Genomic DNA, 22,565 nt, shown 5'->3' on the forward strand with positions numbered 1-22,565 from the left:
CCTAGAACACTTTAAAACCTTAAGATCTGATACCAAGTTTGTAACACCCTATAAGTACACCCTAGACGCCACACGGTCCTTACGGTCATAAGTGACCACAAGCTAACCCATGAGCTGGTACCTATTGCGAGCACTGAATAATAAACTGATAATAAAGACATTTGTGGAAAATATCTAAAATATCCATAAGGTTTTAAGTACTAAAAATTATAACCGAAGTCACAAGTCTAAGAAAGAAAACATCTGTGAATATAGTGCAACATAATTGATAAAACTAATAAACTAACTGTCTGAAATGTTTGAAAGCCTCTAAGACTGACTGACTGGGGAGTTGATGGGAAAAACCCCCAACTAACTCCGAATGACCATATAACTAAACTGCTAACTCAACTAAATAAATATAAGCTCATCCTCAAAGTATGAGGACTTACCACTGCTGCTGATACTGGCTAACTAATCCTATCTAGGATCTGTCAGAAAACTAAGCATCCAAACCTATGATATAAGACATCATAACGCAAGAAAATAAAGATGTGATCAGTACTTTGAATGTATGGTATATGAGACGGGGTTAGGCTATAACGCATGGGTTAACTAAACATAAAACAATGATTGGATGAATAACATGAGGTAACTATATAAACATGCATAAAAATTAAAATACTGGAAGTACAATACCAGGCATATAATGTTTCTGATATAATTTATAAAATTGATATACTAAAAGATTGTGATACTAAAGTCAGATAACTGAGTAACGGATAATTTGTATCCCTTGGTCAAGCTATCTGAATTGAATTTTGTACTGAGTACTAAACTAAGACTATGGGAGGTATCATCTAATCAAATACCTCATTTTAAGCTGATTGAGGTCCAACCTGTGACCCTAGTTGGAAGGGTATCAGTACCGTACCACGGGTACTAACACTGACTGTGTGGATCTACTATGCTACTGAAGAACCAGGGTATCAAGCCTAAACTGATAGGTGATCCCTAAGTAAAGTAAAGACTAAACTGACGGGTGACCCTCGGAGGCAGTCAAGACTAAACTGATGGGTGACTCCTCATAACCCATGCTGGCTACGTGGTTCTGAAATACAGGGACTTCTACTAATGACTTATTCTAATTGATGAGAAAGTTTATGTCCTGCATTCTCTCGGTGCTAAATCCTACTCCTAACTGAAAGACACTGATTACTGAACTAAACTGACCTTATCTGAGCCAACAACTGAGCAATGATACTAACTGAATGACAAGGCTCATGGTTTATCTGAAACCATTATGAATATTTTGAAAACTAGGTAAAAAACTAAGTTTTGTGTATTCATAACCCCCAGCACTGAATGAAACTAAAAATAAAGTCATGTAATCGCTTCAAAACCATAATGCGGAAATCATTCTACAAAATCATTCTCTTTGGCATTTCATTAAACACTTAGAATTCATAAACTTTAGCATGAAAATAGTTAAAACATGTGCTACTAACATAATTGCAATACTAAAATCATGGTTTAAGTATGCAACATGTGAAAATCACCATTCAAACGTGTCACGAACGAATTTCAATGAAAACACATGGTAAACATGATTTGAAATCATAGTTCATTATAGCTTTATATAGATAATTCATAACATGTAAAAATCAGAACTTTAAACTTGAAAATGGATTCTTGGACTCTATAGACGAAAAGGGTCCATGGATGAACATCACACATACCTTTAATACTTAAATCTTGAAAGAGAACAACTTTTTTGAAAGCTTTCTTGAATTGGAACACTTGAGTTCTTGGTTTTCTTAAAAGGAAGATGATCTAACTTGATGAATTTGGAGAAAGGTTAGGGTTTATTTGAGAGAGAAATTAGAAAATTTGAGCATATAATGCCCTATCAACAGTTTAATCCCATGTTTTTGCAAATTTGGGTGCTAGGAAATACAAGACTACCCCTCTGAAATTTAAATTAATAATTGGAACATCCATTGGAGGCTTGGCGCGACACGATGACATACTCATCGCTATAACTAATGCGGCACGATGAAATCACGCTGAGCTGCTGGAAACAATATCTAACTATGCCTCAATCCTCGTCCAAAAAAATCTAAAACTTATTCGAGACATGATCCTGACACCCCTGAACATTAATGAACTCAAAAACCTACGTCTCGGGGTTGGGAAGGTCACTTTAAAAATTATCAAAGTTAAGAGGCCAAAAAATAAGGCTAAGTCCCCAACACTTAGCTATATTTTCAGTCTTTAAGCCTCTTATGAGAGTACTATAGGCTAAACTAGACTAGGAAAATACGAGGTATTACATATTATCTTCGAGAATGGGTTAACAATTTTGAGTTTTGATACTAAAAACATAGGAAGAACCTAAGAAAATCCAAGTTTTTGTCGTAGTATTTTGTTGACTGTCGTGGTATTATTGGATGGTGTTTATGGTATTTTTGGTGATGTTTATATTAGTGGTGTTGGTGGTCTTGGTATTGGTGTTAGTGTTGGTTGTGTTGGTATTAGTGGTGGTATTAGTATTGGTTTTGTTATTGTTGTTGTTATTGGTGGTGGTGGTGGTAGTATTGGTATTGGTAGTGTTCGTAATGGTGTTGATATTGGTGGTGGTGGTGGTGGTGGTATTGGTGGTGTTGGTGGTGATGTTGGTATTGATGTTGGTGGTGTTGGTGTTGATGTTGGTATTTGTAGTATTGGTATTGGTGGTGTTGGTATTGGTGTTGATATTGGTGGCGTTGGTGTTGGTGGTGGTGGTGTAGTGGTGGTGTTGGTATTGGTGGTGGTGGTGGTGGTGGTGGTTCATCTGTTGCAACAAGTGGAACATTTGTTGGGATATATTAAAATAGGTCTTCAAACAGATTCATCATCTGTTGTAACAAATGTTTCAGCTGTTGGCATAAAATAAACCAATAGAAAGAATGTTTTAATCTCTTCCAACAGGTTATTCATCTATTGCAACAGGTTATGCATCTATTGTAACAAATGATTCATTTATTCTAACATATGGGTTATCTATTGGAATATTTTTTGTAATGTGTTTATAAAAATTTATTGAATTTTGTCTTAACTTTTTTAAAAAAATTATGCAGACATCAGTTGTAATGTATTTTTATTTTTCTCTTGTTTGTAGGTAAAAGATGTCTCCCAAAAGAAAAAAAATTGAAAGTGGATCAACTTCTGACCACCTAACAAAAAAGGCTAGAGTACAGATGGATTCGGAGGAGCTTCCTGGATAATCTTAGTCAGGGAAAAGTGAAGATGAGGAAAGTTATAAAACAATGTTGAAGGGGGTGGAGAAGGGTTTGTAGAGGGTGGTGAGGATAATAAAAGTGAGGAGGAAGAAGAAGAAGATAAGGAAGTAAAAAGTGAGAAAGGTGATGATGATCAACATGATAATAATGTATCACCAATGGGATGTGAATTAAGATTGAAATCCCAGCATGATCCTATCAAAACTATTAGTATTGATAGGTTTTAAGTTGAGATACCGATAGACAACCTTGCAGAGTTAACTGGTGATTTTGTAGTTAAATCTTTGTTGGTAAAATCTTTTAATGATTTTAGGAATACTATGAAGAAGGAAAAACTAGAGGAATTTTTTAAAAAGAACTGCTTTGGACATTTTCTTAAGCTACTTGAGGACAACAATGCTCGTTTCCAAATGAGCATAGTATATGGTCTTCTCAAGTGTAGGGTCAAGTACGTGGGGGATGATAAAGATTTAAAGGAGGGGGGCAAAAATATAGATGAAATCTGGATCAACTACTGTGGCATGCAGGTTTGTTTTGGCATGAAAGAGTTTGCCATAGTGACAGGCTTGAGATGCAATCGTCCAAAAGAACATCTCATCAAGGAAACACCCCTCAAAAAGTCTGTAATACCTCGTATTTCCCTAGCTTAAATTAACTCTTAGTACATGAGTAATCTCATATAAATTTTTATAAATACTAATTATTTTTTAGTTTAGAGCTTACCATTGCGTGGGAAATTTAGTTATCTTTCTAAGGATATAAAAGTCGCTCAAATCCGATACCTAAGTGAAGAGTTATAGCCATTTTTGTAAAATAGTGTGCCAAAATGCATGTCAGCGCATTGCGGAGCCAAGCCAAATGACAATTGTCAAAAACCAGTGAACCAACGCGATAAGCCCGCATCGCGGTGAACTTCCAAGTCTCATCCAGTTTGGCAACGTGATATTACCGCATCGCGACACTTGTCAATTTCCCAATTGTCAATTTCTAGTGGCACTCCGCGATTATACTGCATTACGACACAGGCCAAATTTCCAATCGTCCTTTTGAAACAGTTCCAGTGGAATTCCAGTAGCATGGCACGATGGTGGCGCGTCGCGCCAGGGCCCAAAATTGGGTTTTTCCTGTGACAATTTTCAAATCATTCCTAGGGGTAATTAGGTATTTTTTTCATGACCCAAGTCAGTCACGAGATTTAGCCATAAATAACCTATTTATACCTTTATTCACTTATTATTCCCCAAATTAAAAGCATTATCTCTCAAAGGAGTAAACCCTAGATTCAAGAAATCAAGAACAAACTCAAGAATTCCTTTAAGAACCTTAAAGAATTAATATTCCCAGGTATGTTTTGTGTTCATTCACGGGTTCCTTTCACCCATGAATTCCAAGAATCCTTTTTAAACTTACAAGATCTCAGATTTATAAACTTCATACTTGAAATTGATTGTGTTCATCTCCATGATAGTAGTTGTGTTTCAATTCACGATTAATTATAAGTTTCCAGGAAATTAAAATAGTTATGTGATGAATTATATAAATTTCATGGTAAACCCTTGAATTTGCAATTGAGTATTGAATTCATGATGTTCATGTATTGGCCATTACCATGTGAAATAATCCATGTTCCCTAAGTGTTTGCTAAAATGCCTATGTAAAGTAAATAGTGGAATCTTGACATGTCATTGTGTGGTTCCAATCATTTATAAACTTATGCCCAACAAGTGTTTGATTAATTATCTCTATGAATGAATTATGAACAAGTGGACATTGTTATGCTTTACAAGATCATGCCATGCTTTACTTTCATGCTATTGAGTTCTAGGTGTATTCAATACCCAAAAATCTAGTTGTTTACCTAGAGCTACAGTAGTTATAGAATAGTCTCAGTCATGACACAAAATAGTAGTACTCATCCAGTAGATAGAACTCAATGAACTCAGTCAGTTACAGAACTCAGTATCAATCTAGTTCAGCTTAGTATAATCAGTTCAGTGTCTATTCAGTTGTGATACAAGCATGATCATAATCAGGACACTTTTGAGTATTTTTTAAGACTAGTAACTAAAGGGCTCCTTTATCATTTCTCTATTATTTGTAATGTATTATAAATAAAACCTTGTAGGGTTTATTTCCTTAGTTTATGTTTGAGATTGTAAGAACACTCCTCTTGAGAGAGAGAGCTCCAAAATTGATATTAGGGCATAGCATAAGAGTGGATTCTCTTGTGTGTTGCAAAGCTTGATACCTTGGTGCTTGAGAGGTGGACGCCTTCTTGTGTCATTGTAGGAGTTAGGTGTGTGTCTAGTGTGGTGTTAAGGGTCCAAGAGTTTCCATTCTTGGGTTCTTAATATTACAACATCATTGTGTCTAACTATCTATCTTTATTTCTTGTTCTAGTTTTGGATTTCCCTTGTATTGTTGTAAAACCCATAGGTTCTAATTGTTGTAGCCTTGTTGTTCTTCATTGTAATATGCTAATATAACTTGTTGGTTGGATGTTTTGAGGTGTTAACACTCGTTGTTCCCTCTATTCTTGTTATAAGTAGCAAATCCGAGAGTGATCACCAAAATAGTCTCGGGTTTCCTCAACTTGTGGACTATTTTGGTGTTTGTTTTCTTGTGTTCTTGGTCATCCTTGTATCATTTGGTATCAGAGAAAGGTTTGATTTTGTTCCAACAAAATCAATCTTGGGATTGTTATCTTGAAAATTAAAAAAAAAGTGAAAAAGAAGAAAAAAAGAAAAAAAAGTTATTGTTCATGTTTTTAGGGTTTTTCAAAAAACTTGATTTTTTTGTGTTTTGTGTGTTTCTAGTGTTAGATCCTTGTTTCCTAACACTATTAGAGTCTAGCAATTTCAAATTCCAACAAAAAAGAAGTGTCAAAATCAAAAATTCCCCCCAAAATACTAAACCCATTTTTGACCCTAGGTCAAATTTTGTGTTTTCCTTGTGTTTTTAGTGATATATTTGTGTTCTCCAACACTATAGTAGCATAGGGTTCGAATTTGAGCTAAATTGTAGGTTATTTGAGCCATCCACAATTGTTGAGCTTGAGTTTGAAGAAATTTGAAGGTGGGATCTCATTGTGGGAGGTTGTTTTGAACTCACATGTGTTTTGTTTTATAGGATTTGTATTGTATTATTGTGTGTGACATTGTGGACTGATTGGGTGTCTTGATTGGACTGTAACTTGGAAGGTTAATTTTTGATACCACCACAATGGAACCCGAGGCTTCAAATGCTCATACAATGGACAATAATGCCATCAATCTCATTTTGGTTCACCTTGAAACTATGTCCCAAGATGTGGTGGCCAGATTGAATGTGGGTCTTGAGAAATTAGATACGGATGTGGCATCAATGAGTAGGAGATTAGAATGTGTGGAAAGCCTAAGGAGTCAACCTTCCACCCCTCAAAACATTTCCCTTACTAATACTCCTGAGACCTTACACTAAATTCTATATCCACCAATTGCCACAAATCAAACCAATCTTTACTCCCAAAGCTAAGAACAAGATAGACCAAAAAATCCTCCACTCCACCAAGTCCAACAAGAAGGGCTTGGAACCCAAATACCACCACCAAACTCGAACCCTCCCATCCAAAATCCACTTAACCAAAGACCTCACTATCCAAATCCAATCTCGCCACTACAAGCTCCACTTAACCCAAATAGACCCATCTATGTTGAGGGCTTTGGTAGGGGAGGAAAACATGATGGTTATGGGTCGTATGATGATGTTTACTTGAGGGAAGAAAGAATGAGGGGTGGACATGGGGAGTTAGGCTGAGAGGTAAGAGATGGCCACCCAAACCAAGATATAGGTCTCAATACCATCAAAATGAGCCTTCCCATTTTCAAAGGTGAGAGTGATCCCGAAGCCTACCTTGTATGGGAGTCATCTTGTGACAAGATCTTCCAAGTTAATGATCTCACCGAAGAAAAGAAAAGTTTCTATGCTATAGCTCACTTCGAAGGGTATGCTAATACATGGTATGAGTATATTAAATGGTTTGGGAATGAGTTGATTGGGGGACAACCTCCTCCTTGGTTTAGGTTGAAGAACCACATGTGGAAAAGGTACTTTCCCAAAACTTATAGGCATGAGATCCTTGCCAAATTGTACAATTTGAGTCAAGGGAGCAAGAGTATCATGGCTTACTACGATGAATTTCAACAGTTGATGTTGAAACTTGACCACCGAGGTGAGCACATAAGCATGACATTGTGTGCTTCAAGGTTGGGTTAAACAAGGATATCTCCACTCGTATGAGGCTTCACAAATTCAACACCATAGATGGCATCTTCTACACGGTTTTAGAGATTAAGAGGGAGCTCAAAGAGAACTCATTCATAGCTGCCCAACCTGAGGCCACCAAGGTTGTCCGAAAACATCCTCCAAGGTATGAAGATAAATTGAGTTCTACTTCCAATCCCAAGGGGTTTCAATGATTCAAGTGTCAAGGATAGGGGAACAACACTAGTGAGTACCCAAATCAGAGGAATATAATCCTAAAGGAGGATAGATTATACTATCTTAGAGAAGAGGTAGGCATTGAATCGATTAAGAATGATGGAAAATCGTAAGATGGAGAGCAAAAAGAAGCTGAAGTGCAAAATAAAGAGTATGTAGAAGATATGTGGCCACAATAATGAGATTGTGAAGTTCCTTTGTAAAAGAAGTGAGCCCATGAATTTGTGGTCAAATTCCTCTCAAGATGGAGAGGATGATACAAGTATGATCATGATCATGACACTTTTAAGTAGTTTTGAAGACTAGTCACTTAAGAGATCTTTTGCTATTTCTCTATTATTTGTAATGTTGTATAAATAGAACCTTGTAGGGTTTATTTCCCTAGTTTATTTTTGAGATTGTAAGAACACTCCTCTTGTGAGAGAGAGCTCCAAAATCAAAATTAGGGCATAGCATAAGGATGGATACTCTTATGTGTTGCAAAGATTGCTACCTTGGTGCTTGAGAGGTGGACGCCATCTTGTGTCATTGTAAGAGTTAGGTGTGTGTCAAGTGTGGTGTTAAGGTTCCAAGAGTTACCATTCTTGGTTTCTTAATATTACAACTTCATTGTGTCTAACTATCTATCCTTATTTCTTGTTCTAGTTTCGGGTTTCCCTTGTATTGTTGTAAAACCCGTAGGTTCTAGTTGTTGTAGCCTTGTTGTTCTTCATTGTATTGTGCTAATATAACTTGTTGGTTGGCTGTTTTGAGGTGTTAACACTCGTTCCCTCTATTCTTGTTATAAGTAGCGAATTCGAGAGTGGTCATAAAAATAGTCTCGGGTTTTCTCAACTTGTGGACTATTTTGGTGTATGTTTTCTTGTGTTCTTGATCATTCTTGTATCATGTTAGGAGTAGGATTCAGCACCGAGTGAACCCAAGGATGGGGGCTCACCTTCTAGTAGAGGATGTGATCCTTAGAAGCAGTCTTTGTATTCCAAAACTACGTATCCAGCGTAGGTTGAGACATCAAACTTCCAGTTGAGGGTTAATGAGGTGTTTTAACCTGTCAGTTGAGGGTACCACCATTCTCATTAGAGTACCTTCTAGATGAGGGTAACTCTTCAACTTGTCTTTATTCGTGGCACAGTACTAACACCTTCCAATTGGGGTTACGGGTTAGACCCCAATTATCTTATTTAAGGCATGTTGGTTAGATGATTACTTCCCACAGTCTTATTTTCAGTCTCAGTATAGAACTCAGTTCAGTTCTACAAAATCAGTACTGTTAGATATAATTAATTTATTTTAGTAATTCAGTTATCAAAAATCTCAGATATCAGTTACTCAGTTATCAGAACTTAGAACTCAGTTTCAGTAAAAGCTTAGTTATAATATACACATATATGCACAGTATTACATACTCAGTATTTACAGCAGTTTCAGTTATCCATGTACTCTCATATTCAGTTACTCTATATCATTGAGTTAGTTATTGTTCATGCATATGAACCCTTGTATTCAGCCTTACCTCATCGAGTATGCCAGTACATTCCATGTACTGACTTATACTTTCTCTTTGTGCTATGATATTTTATATCATAGGTTCAGACGCTCAAGTTCCTGACCATACATAGACAGATTCAGTTATCTGCAGTATTTTGGTAATGAGTCCTCATCTATCAATGGAATGATTTTATTTCAGTATTTTAGTTTATCAGTAGTTTAGTAGTCAGAGTTAGTTGGGGGCTTGTCCTATCAACTCCATATTTAGACAGTTCAGTTAGAGGCTTTTCAGACTAGACTAGTTCAAATAGTATTCAGATTTCAAATGTTTTATCAAATGTTATTATTTACCAGTATTTTAGATTTTAAACCTTATGGAATTTCAGCCTATTTTCCTTATTACTTATAGTATTATTATTCAATGCTCACATCAGATATTAGTCATGGGTTAACTTATGGCCCTTTGGGGTCGTAAGCACCCTGTAGTATCTGGGGTACAGAATCGGGGTGTTACAAACTTAGTATCAGAGCCAAAGGTTAAACAGATTCCTAGGGAGTCTGAAAGCCACGTCTATTAGAGTCTTGTGCATGTGTGCGTAGTGCGCCACACTTATGGACAAGAGGCTATGAGATATTTTTAGGAAAAGTTTCCCTTCTTTCAGTATTCATGTCGTGCGCATGAGAATGAGCTCAAGTTAAACTCTCAGTGTAATCCTTTCTCCCTTCTGTTTATAGAAAATGCCTCTTAAAAATACCAACAAAAGAAGAATAGGAAACCAGTCAACACCTCAGCCCATTCAGGAAGATCCCCTGGACGAGCATCTCTCCCATACAGAATTCAGAGCTGTATTCACTACTATAGCAATTCGTTAGTAGCTCAAAATGAATGAGCATCTGCTATTTAGGCCAACCCAGTGCTTAATACTGCTACAGACAAGATTTAGGACTCCACTCGAATGAATCCTCCCCTATTCTCAAGATCTAAGTCAGAAAAGGATCCACAAGAGTTTCTCGATCAGGTTCAGAAAGTCACAGATATCATGGGAGTGACTTCCAGTGAGAGTTCTTAGTTTGCAACCTATCATCTACAATATGTGTCTCATACATGGTTTAAGCAGTGGAAAGTAGACAGGGGCACAGATGTAGAGCCCATAGAGTGGGAAGAGTTTGTTACTGCTTTTCTAGATAGATTTTTTTGCTTAGAGTGGAGAGAAGCCAAGGTGTTAGAGTTCATCAATCTCAATCAAGTAAATATGAGTGTGAAAGAGTATTCCCTCAAGTTTAACCAGTTAGCTAGATATGCTCCCCATGTATTAGCAGACAGTAGGTCCCGAATGAGAAAGTTTGTGTCTGGGGTGTCAAAAAATGTGGTTACGGAGTGCAGAACTATGATTTTAAATAAGGAGATGGACATATCTAGGCTTATAGTCCATGATCAGTAGATAGAAGAAGCTAAGAATAAGGACAAAGAGAGAGGGAGAACAAGAGAGCTAGAACAGGTAACTTCAATTTTACCAAGAACAACAATAAATTAATCCAGCAACACCAACATAACACACACACGAAGAACATCAACAGTAACCAAAAACACATACATTGTTTTTTTGTTTGTACAAACACAAACAACAAAAATTAAACTTCAAAAAACTCAACAGACACCAACAAATCAAATCAACAGTTCGACAAAAAGAACTACAATAACAACAAAAAATTATATTTTACTTTGAAAAGAGAAATTGTTAACCAATACTAGAAGAGAAGTTGGCTCAAGTTTCTTTTTTTCTTCATAACTAAAAAGTCATAATTTTTTACTTGTGAAAGAAAAAAAGAGACGATGAAGAACTCGAAGTTATTGTTGCCGGAGAGCAATTTTGTCACATCAATTGATGGTTAAAAGTCGAAAAGGAACTTGAAGCCCAACTATTTATCATCGGAGGTTGAAGTCGACGGAGATTGAAAGGAAAAATTTGCAGAACTGTTCATTGAGAAAAGTTTGAGAGAAACTGTCGAGAAAGAGGAGAGAGAGAAGAGACGGATAATTTGGAAAGGAGAGGGGTGTGGGTTGATTTGTATTTTTAAAAAGATTAAAAAGTTTAAAATATTAATTAAGTCCACAATTAACTTTATCAAACTTCCTAATTATGTTTGACTATTTAAGTTGGTCAATGTCACCACTTCATTCAAGACTTAGGCTGTATTTATTTTTATTATGATTCATCCATCTGAAACTGAACATAGATTTGAATGATTAACGTGTTGTCTCTAGATCTGAAAATTGAATGATTACGACTGCTTGTTTTTAAACATCTGAATGTGCAAAATTTATTCATTTGTATATACAATAAAAAAAATATAATTCATATAAAAAATTAATTATATATTAAGAAAATATTTGAATTAATGCAAAAAAGTTATTATTTGATTGAAAAAAATATTTATGTTTGCTAGTCATACTCAGATAGTTTGTACTAATGGTGGTAGTGCTAATGATTGATGTTAGTGACTAATAGTGTTGGTGGTGATAGTTGTGATGGTAGAGATGGTTGGTATTATAGTGATTGTTATGATGGTGGCGACTGGTAGCGGCGGTGGTGATTGTGATGTGAAATTGGTTGATAGTAGTTTTTGGAGGTATTGGTTGTGATGGATGAAAAATAAATGTATGATGTTTGACGATGTGTTGGTGGTAGTTATAGATGCTATTAGCTGTGATAGTGTAGATGGTTTTAGTAAAGATAAATTGTAGTAATGGTTGTGGTTGAAGTGGTGGTAAAGGTGGCGACATCGATGATAATGATGGTGGTGGTGGTCAAAGAATGTGTGAAGATTGATGATGTATTAGTGATAGTTAGTGGTGGTTCTAGTTGTGATAGATGAGTTGGTTGATAGAGATTGGTTGGTAGTGTTTGATGATGGTGGTGGAGTTAGAATTAATGTTAGTGTTGGGATGGCGGTAGCGGTGGATATAATTAGAATGATGGAGGTGGTAGATTTATTAGTGGCGGACAGTAGTTGTTAGTAACAACATTGATTCTCAATGGTGAAAATAATTGGTGATGGTTGATGGTGGTAATTGGTGATGGTGGGTGGTGGTTGACAATGATGGTGGTGACAAAGGTGGTAGTGATGGTGACCGGTAATTATAGATAGATTAGTAGTGAATATTATTCAACACAAAAATACGTCTTAATGATATTAAAACTTAGCCCCAGATCTGAATAGTTAAAACCTATTCAGACCAATTAAAAACTAAAATTCTAATAAAAAATAAATATAATTAATAATTTGAAATCTGAACCATTTAAATTTAGATATGTATTAAAAGCAAATAAATGAAGCCTTAAAAAATAACTCTCCTTCAATTTTCTCTAGTGTAATGACAGCGAGAGTACTTATGTGTAGTTATTGTTTACGAGGTCTTGTGCACCCAAATAGTCTCGAATGACAGGCTGTTATGCATGGTGTTTACATCTATCTCTCCACATCTGCCATATATTCATGAATATTGCCACTTCCAACCCTCCCTCTTTCTCCTCATGCACATATGCTTACTTCCTCCAGCTTCCCAACGCAGCAAAAAAGAATTCGAAGAGAAATGAAAAGGAAATAGTAAGAGAAAAACTTGAGAAAAAAAATGAATATACAGAGTTTAGTGGTAGCAGTAGGCATTAACATTGGCTTAGCTATCTTCATTCTCTCTCTTTTCTTTTTACTCAAAAAACAGCCTTTCTATTTTCCTATCTATCATGCTCGACGCCTTTCCTTAGGCCACCATGACGTTCCTAATTCGGCCCACCGCTCTTTTAGTTTCAGGCGGTTGGTTCCGAAGGTCGACTTGCTTTTTCGTGCGGTTCAGGTTACTGAGGAGGAGATTCTCCACAATTTTGGCCTTGATGTACTCGTCTTCGTTAGAATCTTCAAATTCAGGTAAGTTGTCAAATTACCAGACTGATTAGCACTAAGATATATATATATATATATATATGTGTGTGTGTGTGGATTGTATTATGTACAGTTTCTCCTCGGTCTCAATTTATGTGTTACACTTTGCAAATTTTGCAATTCAAACTTCTAAACTCCGAGTTTAAACTTGGACATATATAGAACAACTACAACAGGTACGCAGTGTGAATTCACAAGTGGCACAAGTGGGCTTTGGGAGGGTAGAGAGATATGGTGTATACAGACGTTATACCTACCTAGATAGGTCGAAAGACCCTCGACTCGAGAAAAAGAATAAACACAAGTAAAGAAGCCATCTCAAAATACTATAGAGATTATATCAGAGCGTACTAAAAAAGAAATGTAACTACAGCAAATTAACTTATATGAAACAGTAAAGGCCAAGAAACTCCCTAATAACACTACAACGACCTTACTAGTGGGGAAAGGTATAAATGAGATAACTATCAATTATCTACTAACTCTCCATCCTAATCCATCTTTGATACGAGCCCAAGTTCACAACACAAGAAACAAACAACAAGAAGAACAACAAGATGAACAACAAATGCTAGTGAGTAGAAATAGGCCACACACCGCTTCACTAGTCTTCAAGAGTCACATTTTTAGAATAAGAAGATGATACTAACAACAAGAACAAGCAAGTAAATAATAATGCTAGTGAATCAAAAGAGCCTCACACAGCTTCACTAGACTTCAAGATTCCAACAACATAAGATTAACAAGATTACAAGAGGGATAGTAACTTGACACACAATATTCAATGATCTAAGAACCCTAACAAGAGAAAGGACCCTAAGATTAATGAATATTAATACCAAGCTCTTACTTGGACCAAGAGGAACTCAAAGAACCCCAAGAACCTAGTTTCTAGACAAGAGACAACACTAGTATCACTCTACTAATGAGTTTTCGGAATTGGGGCTTCTCCAATGGAAGAGAGAAGTTTCAAAATATTACAAAGTGTTTGTTGTCTTCCAAAATATGAATGAACTAACTCCTAAATAACCCTAACACTATCTATTTATATTAGTCCACAAAGTGAGATAACAAATGACCATCATACCCTTGCCAAGGGGTGGCCTTGGAGTGTAAGTTTATTACACTTCAAGGCTCTTCTTCACACTTAAAAACATTTAATCCATTGGAAGGTTCATGTACCAACTCACACATGGTCATTTGCATGAACATAGCTTGGATTTTTTGTAACTCCCAAGCTTGGCTACGTGTGAATGGTTATGAACTTGTTGGACAGCTTGTAGAACTTGTTGGACAGCTTGGTACACCTATACCATCCTCTCCATCTTGAGAGGAATTTGAACTCAAATTCAAAATTTGGTCATCTTCAACCGCATCCACTAGAGAAAGATCACACGCGTTGAAAGTGTTGTGCACTTGGTATTCCGAGGGAAGGTCAATCTTGAAGGCATTATTATTGATTCTTTCAAGTACTTAGAATGGACCATCACCCCTTTGCATCAATTTGTTCTTCCTTTAAGATGGAAACTGATACTTCCTAAGATACACCCACACCCAATCTCCCAGTTCAAGAATGAGTTTCTTTCTTTCTTTGTTTGCCCGCTTTGCAATCTCTTGATTTTTCTTCTCAAGTCGAAGCCGAACCTTCTCATGCAATTTTTTCATAAAATCTGCCTGCTTTCTTCCATCTAGGCTAATCATAAGATCACTTAGCAAAGGAGTTAAATCTAAAGGGGTAAGGGGGTTGAGGCCGTATACACACTCAAAGGGAGTCATTCCCGTACTTGAGTGTATGACACGATTATAGGCAAACTCAATCACTGGTAGGTGTTCCTCCCAAGAAGTCAATTTTCCCTTAATCATGGAATGTAGCACAGCACCCAAAGTCCTATTTACTACTTCCGTTTGTCCATCGGTTTGTGGGTGGCAAGAAGTGGAGAACAACAACTTGGTACCAAGACTACCCCACATGGACTTCCAAAAGTGACTTAGGAACTTAGAGTCCCTATCACTCACAATGGTCTTCGGAACACCATACAACTTGACAACATTATCAACAAACAAAGCGGCCACACTAGGTGCATCATTACATTTAGATCATGGAATAAAGTGAGCCATCTTAGAAAACCGATCAACCACAACAAAGATACTATCCCAACCTCTTCTAGTCCTTGGCAACCCTAACACAAAATCCATAGATATATCAAGCCAAGGATATAAAGGGGTGGGTAGCGGGGTGTACAACCCATTAGGTTGGACCCGAGATTTGGCTCCTTTGCAATCTACACATTGGCCGCAAATCCTAGACACATCTTTGTGTATTTTTGGCCAATAGAATTGATCCTCCAATATTCCGAGGGTCTTTTCGACCCTAAAGTGACCCATTAGACCGCCATTGTGTGCTTTCCTCACAAACAACTTTCTCCAAAAGCTAGAGAGTACAAACAATCGCCTATCTTTAAATAAGTAACTGTCAAACTTGGCATAGGGATGTGAACCCCTAGCCGAACCCCACTTGTCCCTACCCCATTCTTTGCATTCCCTATAGATAAGAGCCAAGTGATGGTCCTTGGGATACAATTCCTTTAATATCTCAAAACCCATCAATTTTGAAGATAAAGTAGACACAAGAACGTGTTTTTGAGACAAAGCATCGATAACCACATTGTCCATACCCTTCTTGTAATGAATAACATAAGGGAAAGTTTCAAGAAACTCAATCCACTTGGCATGCCATTTGTTAAGCTTATCTTGTTCCCAAAGATACTTCAAGGACTCATGGTCTGTTCGGATCACAAATTCTTTAGGCCATAAATAATATTGCCAAGTGGCCAAGGCTCTAATCAAGGCATACAACTCTAAATCATATGTAGAGTAGTTTAGAGTTGGTCCTTTGAACTGTTTGATAAAGTAGGCAATAGGATTCAATTCTTGCATTAAAACCGCGCCTATACCAACTTTGCTAGCATCACATTCAACCTCAAAAGTCTTGTCAAAATTTGGCAATTATAGCAAAGGGGCCGAGATGAGCATAGCTTTCAAGTCCTTGAAGGCCTTAGCTTGTTCATCTCCCCACTTGAAAGGCCGATCCTTTTTAATCACTTCATTTAAGGGGACGGCAATGGTGCTAAATCCTTTGATAAAACATCTATAAAAACTAGTCAACCCGTGGAAGCTTCTCACTTCACCTATGGTTTTGGGAGTTGGCCAATTTTTGATAGCATCAATCTTAGATTCATCCACTTTCACCCCTCTTGAACTCACCACAAAACTGAGAAATACAACTTCTTGGACAACCAAAGAACACTTTTCTAAATTAGCATATAACTTCTCCTTTCGGAGGACATCAAACACACATTGTAAATGTTTTACATGCTCATCTAAGGACCTACTATACACCAACACATCATCAAAGTAGACAACAACAAACCTTATGATAAAAGGCTTCATCACATGATTTATTAGCCTCGTGAAAGTACTTGGAGCATTTGTTAGGACGAATGGCATAACCATCCATACACAGAGACCGAATTTAGTCTTGAAAGCAGTTTTCCATTCATCACCCGATTGCATACGGATTTGGTGATAGCCACTCCTCAAATAAATTTTAGAAAAAAAACATGTACCACTCAATTCATCAAGCATATCATCTCACCTAGGAATAGGGTGATGATATTTTACCGTTATCTTATTGATGGCTCAGCAATCAACGTACATATGCCAAGTCCCATCTTTCTTGGGAACTAGTAGCACCAGGACCACGCAAGGTCTCATACTCTCCTTGATATACCCTTTGTTGAGGAGTTCCTCAACTTGGCATTGCAATTCCTTGTTATCCATCGGGTTTCTCCTATAAGCCAGTTTGTTGGGCAATTGTAATCCAGGCATAAAATCTATTTGGTGCTCAATTCCCCGAAGCGGGGGCATCCCTTGTGAAAGTTTTTTGGGAAAAACATCTTCATAATCTTGCAACATACAAGAAATCAAAGGATAAATAGAAGAATTAGTGGGGTTAGTGTTAAAACAATATGCCAAAGAAGCATGGGTATCTCCTCGTCATGATCCATGAAGAGCTCCTTATTTTTAACCAACATCACCATATTTTATTTTCCCTTTGATGTTGAGGCAGCCCCGGATATCCCCACTGCCCCACCTATGGGTTCCCTCTCTTGTTATATATTTTTGAATTTCCTCCCCTTTTCTTTCAATTCTCTCATTCTTTGATGCAACTCGTTCACTTGTGAAGGCAAAAGTGGATGAAGTGTGACCTTTCATCCATCATTCTCGAGTGTATATCGATTAGACCTCCCATTATGTTTGGTAGACCTAACATATTGCCAAGTTCTACCTAACAACAAGTGACACGCTTGCATTGGTATTACGTCACAAAGCACTTTGTCATGGTAGTTTCCTACCTTAAACCGTATCACACATTGCCTCATGACTTTTAACTCACCACATTCATTCAACCATTGCAACTTGTAAGGGCTAGTATGAAATGTAGTTAGCAATTTTAAGAAGTTCACCATAGCAACACTAACAACAATTGCATAACTACCACTATCTATCACCAAAGTGCACACACTTTCCTTCACAAGGAATTTAGTATGGAATAGATTCTCCCATTGGCTAGGATTATCTATTGCCTTACTAATCATGGAACACCTCACTACAAAGTTTAGAACCACGCACTCCCCTTCTTTTGGATAAGCATCCTCACAATCATCATCATCATCATTATGTGGGTTATTTTCGGGTTCCTTTCCATCTCGAGGATCGGCCTCATTCTCTTATTTTTCAAGATTCACTTCCTCAACAAGGTAATACAATATCCCTTCCCTTAGGATCACATTGCATCGGTTTGGACATTCATTAGCTTTATGTCCCCAACCCCGGCACTTGAAACATTGGAACCCTTTAGGATTAGGATACTTGTGAGCTTCTTGTCGGGGAGGAAACTTGTGGACTATTTTAGGCTCGGGCAGACTTATAGTGGCGGGTTGGTTCTTGTTTTTGGGCCAACCCAAAGATGGTTGAACCATAGCTTTGCTCCTCGGCCAACCCAAGGTTGATGGTCTCTTTGTCTTGAATGACGACCTCTCTTTAAGCTCCCTTTCAATCTCAAGAGACGGTTGGAAAATTCCTTCAACGGTATCAAACTTGTGAAGTGTAAATGAGTGGAGATCTCTTTGTTCAAGCCACACTTGAACCGAATAATGTCATGGCCAATTTGTTCTCCACGATGATCAAGCTTCAACATGAGTTGTTAAAACTCATCATAATATGTCATCACATTTCGATTCCCTTATCACATATCGTACAACCTAGCAAGCAACTCATTATAATAAATTTTGGGAAGATACCGTTGCCGCATTAGATACCTCAACCGAAACTATGGTGGTGGTTGTCCTTCAATCAACTCATTACCAAACCGTTTGACATATTCCCACCATGTGTTAGCACAGCCTTCAAAGTGATCTATGGCATAACAACTCCTCTTCTCCTTCGATATATCATTCACTTAAAACACTTTATCACACGCTGACTCCTAAGCAAGATACAGCTCAGGGTCACTTTCACCCTTAAAGATATATAGGTTTAATTTGATGGTATTGATGCCTACGTCTCTCTCTTGGTGTCGAATTTCCCTTTCTCCATACCCTCGGTATATTCTTGGATCTACACGTCCCTCTCTCATCTCCTCTTCTCTCTTGTAAGCATCGTCAAAGGAACCATACCCTTCATAATACTCTCTACCATATTTCTCAAAGTGGACGAGATGGTTTTGGATGTTTGGAACTTGATTTGGAGGGATTAAATTTTGTAGAGGTGGGTGGTATTTGGTTTAGTGGAGCTTGGAAGGGAGGATTCGGATTTTGTGGAGGCATTTGACGTCCGAGCCCCTCTTGCGAAACTTGAAGAGTTTGGGAATGGGTTGGTCTATTGGAGTCTTGGTTTAGGGGGTTATAAGTGGTTTGGCTTACGGCATATAGTGGAGCTAGTGAAGGATTTGGCAATTGTGGCCATGTTTCGGGAGTAACGGTGGCGGAGGAATTTCTATCATGTCCACTTGATGAAACATATCGAGGAGTCGAAGGACGAGAGTTCCTTTGAATCTCTACTTGTTCTAACCTCCCACTAATAGTCGTCACTTCTCCCCTTATGGCTCCCACTTCTGTATTCAACCTTTCAAGAGCTCGGGTCATAGCCTCAAGAGTGGCCCTCATATTCTCCATTTCATTAGAATCCACAGTTTGAGACGTGGTTCCCTCCATTGTCAAGGTATCACCTACACAAGCAACAAACAAGTTAGTTTAAAACCTCTTCTCACTCATACACTCTCGAATCACTCACACTCGAGCTCTACAAGTGTTGTAGATTGGCTAGTAACCCATGAATCCTTAAGGTTTGAGTATGCTATTGTCCGGAGTAGATTCTTATTTGAAACTCAAAGAATTCTTATCAAACTAGAGTCAAGGAGTTACAACATATTCAAACGACAAAAGAATACAAACAAATGATGACACGAATACAAGGCTTCAAAGGACTAATTGACAACCTAGTAGGAATGTACTAGCTTGCTAATTAGTTCTCGAGTCAATTAGAAGAAACTAAGAATCAATAATAAGAAATTAAAATATCCAAATTGAGCTTAATTAATGACATGAACAGTGATTAAGGTGATGTGACTTCATGGAATTGATCACGGGTCCATACATTTTGTTCAACAACTTGAAGACTTAATCTTCACAATTTTGTAATGGATGACTTTGCTTTTGGAGGGGAAGTAAAGTCTTGTAACTTTTCAAATTTTTCCAACTCAAAATAATAAGGCTTGACTTTACTAGTTCCACAAGACAAGGCTCCTTGGTTTAAGGGAAAGTGGTTGTTAAGTCAAGGAAGTGATGTTGACAAGTATTTTCACAAACAACTTTACAACCTTGTCTTACAACCCTTTTGGATCTATTTTAGTCTTTATAGTGGTCAAGATATGAGATGATGAGAAGATCAAGATGATCACCTCAACAATACTTCAAGAACACAACCACAATTCACCAACAATAACCCACTTTAAAGTCAAACAACAAAACACAAACTCAGCCTACTTCAAGTTCATCATACTACCACTTCAAGTCCACAATTGCAATGTCAATATGTTAAGCTCAACTTAGCTTTAGACACCTTTTGTGTTGATGAGAAAGAAATCAACACAAGAAAAAAACTAGACAAACAAAATAACATCTAGATCTAAACACACAAACACCAATCTCGGCTAAGACAACAACACAACACAATTTTCTCGGCCAAGAACAAGATGGACAGATTTCTCTTTTTTTCTGACATTTTCAGATTTCAGCAACTTTATTTTTTTTTTATTTTTTTTTTGGTATTTTTAACTACCAAACCCAAGATTGATTTTGTTGGAACAAAATCAACCACAAGCTTTAATACCAAATGATACGAGCCCAAGTTCACAACACAAGAAACAAACAACAACAAGAACAATAAGATGAACAAGTTCTAGTGAATCAAAATAGGCCACACACCGCTTCACTAGTCTTCAAGAGTCACGTTTTTAGAATAAGAAGATGATATTAACCACAAGAACAAGAAAGTCAATAATAATGCTAGTGAATCGAAAGAGCCTCACACAGCTTCACTACACTTCAAGATTCCAACAACACAAGACTAACAAGATTACAAGAGGGATAGTAACTTGACACACAATATTCAATGATCTAAGAACCCTAACAAGAGAAAGGACCCTAAGATTAATGAATATTAATACCAAGATCTTACTTGGACCAAGAGGAACTCAAAGAACCCCAAGACCCTAGTTTCTAGCCAAGAGACAACACTAGTATCACTCTACTAGTGAGTTTTCGGAATTGGGGCTTCTCCAATGGAAGAGAGAAGTTCCAAAATATTACAAAGTGTTTGTTGTCTTCCAAAATATGAATGAACTAACTCCAAATAACCCTAACACTATCTATTTATATTAGTCCACAAAGTGAGATAACAAATGACCATCCTACCCTTGACAAGGGGTGGCCTTGGAGTGTAAGTTTATTACACTTCAAGGCTCCTCTTCACACTTAAAAATATTTAATCCATTGGAAGGCTCAAGTACCAACTCACACATGTCCATTTGCATGAACATAGCTTGGAGTTTTTGTAACTCCCGAGCTTGGCTACGTGTGAATGGTTGTGAACTTGTTGGACAGCTTGTAGAACTTGTTGTACAGCTTGGTACACCCATATCAATCTTCTCCACATCCTCGCATCTAAGATCATGTCCTCGGTAAGCTCGAACTATGTCATGTCATGTATAATCACCTTTCTTCAATACTTTGACCTACCTCTAACCATCCAAAGCCAACCTCTCACTACTCTACATTGGAGTACCCTGTGCATCTTCTCTCCACATACTCAAACTATCTTAGTGTCTTACTTCTCTCATCTTGTCTTCCATTAAGGCCATTCCTACCTTGTTCGGATATTTTCATTTCTAATCTTATCCCTCCTAATGTGGTCACACATTCATCATAACATCCTAATTTCTGTAACTTTCATCTTCTGAATATGAGAATTCTTAATTGGACAAACTTTTCCCCATGCAACATGGCAGGTTTAACCTAAGGGTGTTAAGTGGGTCGGGCTGGGTCAACTCGGAATCGGACCATTAAATTTATTCGGGTTGTGGGTCGGGCCGGGTTTGGGTTGGGGTTAAGTGGGTTGGGCCAGGTCGGGTTCAATAGTAAAACTTTTAAAAATAGCCCTAACTCGGCCCACTTAACCCAACCCGGTCAAACCCACCTAAACCCGATTAAAAATCCGGTCTAACCCGGTCAAAAATAAAAAAAAAAGTTTTTTTCAATATACACTATATATACCCACCTATATATATTTTAAATACGTTAAACAATAAATATACACTATATATATAGTATATACTACATTAGAATTTAAAAAGTATATACACATATATACGCACCATTCAATGTACATGTACTACTTTAAAGTTTAAATAAAATATACTACAATATATATACATTAAAATATATATATATACCGTTCTGCTGAGGGGTGTATGGACATGATGTTTGGTGAATGATTCCTTGATGAGTCATAAACTCCTGAAACTGGGAGAATAAGTATTCTAAGGCATTATCACTATGAAAAGCACGAATAGAAACACCAAATTGATTTTGTATTTCAGTACAAAAACTTTTGAATATAGAGAATAACTGGAACGATCTTTCATTAAGTAAACCCAAGTACATCTTGAAAAATCATCGATGAAAGTAACAAAGTAATGAAATCTAATGGTGAACTGACTCTACTAGGACCCTAAATATCAGAATGAACTAATGAGAAAATAGACTCTGAGCGACT

The sequence above is a fragment of the Capsicum annuum genome, chromosome 1 (genome assembly GCF_002878395.1).
Source record: "Capsicum annuum cultivar UCD-10X-F1 chromosome 1, UCD10Xv1.1, whole genome shotgun sequence".
NCBI classification, from domain to species: Eukaryota; Viridiplantae; Streptophyta; class Magnoliopsida; order Solanales; family Solanaceae; genus Capsicum; species Capsicum annuum.